Below are 1,070 nucleotides of genomic sequence, written 5' to 3'. Positions count from 1 at the left end.
TCAGAAAGCCAATTTATTTGGTGGGAAAACAGATTGGTGAAGCTCCTCCTCTTCCTTACCTTACAAGGAGAATTACTAAGTCATCTCCAGAGCTACAATCTAACAGTTGTAGTCACAATCCAGTGTATTTGTTTACATTTTTTTCTGAAATTATTAGATGAAGCGTGCTAATATGTACAGTAACATAACTCCAGTGTGAATAACTAGAAGAGGAGAACAGCTCCATTCCAGACCATGGGAGCTTTGTGATTGGCTGGGCCAGATATCTCATTTGCATATCAGATTTGGAAATATAACACTAAACCCCCTTCTTGCATGGATTTAATTTACACCCAAGAGTCACCTACTGTGTATTGCCACTTCAGTTTTTAATGAGTAGTGGTGATTACCAGTTGACAGGTTTCATTTGTTGAATTTTAAATGGTCTTGTATTATCACCCTGAATGTACTGTGCACGAGGTTTGGTAAGGTACATATGTTTTCATTTCCTTTACCCAATGGAATTTTTGCTCTTTTAGTATTTGTCTAGAAGGCTTTCTGAAGTCAGGAAGCCCATTTATTTGGTGAAAAACATACAGTATTCTGTATTAATATTAATATTTTTCAAACAACATAAATAGGGTCTTTTATGAATAAAAAAACATTTTTTCACGTGTTATGCTCTTTGTTAATGTCTAAGCCGGAACACATCATTATATCTCATTTTGTATTTCTTTAAAAAAAAATCGTTTGCCCAGCCTAACAGTATTGTTGTTATTGTTTTTAACCTGTAAAGCGCTTTGAGGAGCCACCTTTAAAGGCGCCATATACAATAAAGTTCATTATTATTACTATTGTTAATTTGCTGGACAGAGAGGTGAACATTATTACACAGAAGACAAAGATAGCGATTTACGTTGCATTGTGCATTGTGCTGCTGTAATACAGTTTTAAATAATTAAAAGTCTAAACAGTATCAGCTTTATTTATGGGTTTTAAATAAAGGCGATTTAAACGCGATTTAAATCAATATAAATGTTTATATTGTAACGCATAGGTGACTATTCATTGTTATTAAAATGACTTAAATT

The 1,070-nt window shown here is 33.3% G+C and overlaps 1 non-coding gene across 1 annotated transcript; it reads left to right on the top strand.

The window, feature by feature from the left end:
• The first annotated feature begins 498 nt into the window (after positions 1-498).
• On the top strand, positions 499-556 carry LOC148827899 (U7 small nuclear RNA). Its single transcript, XR_016093288.1, has one exon. It is a non-coding gene; the product is annotated as a U7 small nuclear RNA (small nuclear RNA).
• The last annotated feature ends 514 nt before the right edge of the window (positions 557-1,070 follow it).

Source organism: Atractosteus spatula, chromosome 10 (assembly GCF_055471065.1).
Source record: "Atractosteus spatula isolate fAtrSpa1 chromosome 10, fAtrSpa1.hap1, whole genome shotgun sequence".
Taxonomy (NCBI): Eukaryota; Metazoa; Chordata; class Actinopteri; order Semionotiformes; family Lepisosteidae; genus Atractosteus; species Atractosteus spatula.
This window is presented reverse-complemented; position numbering and strand designations above follow the sequence as displayed.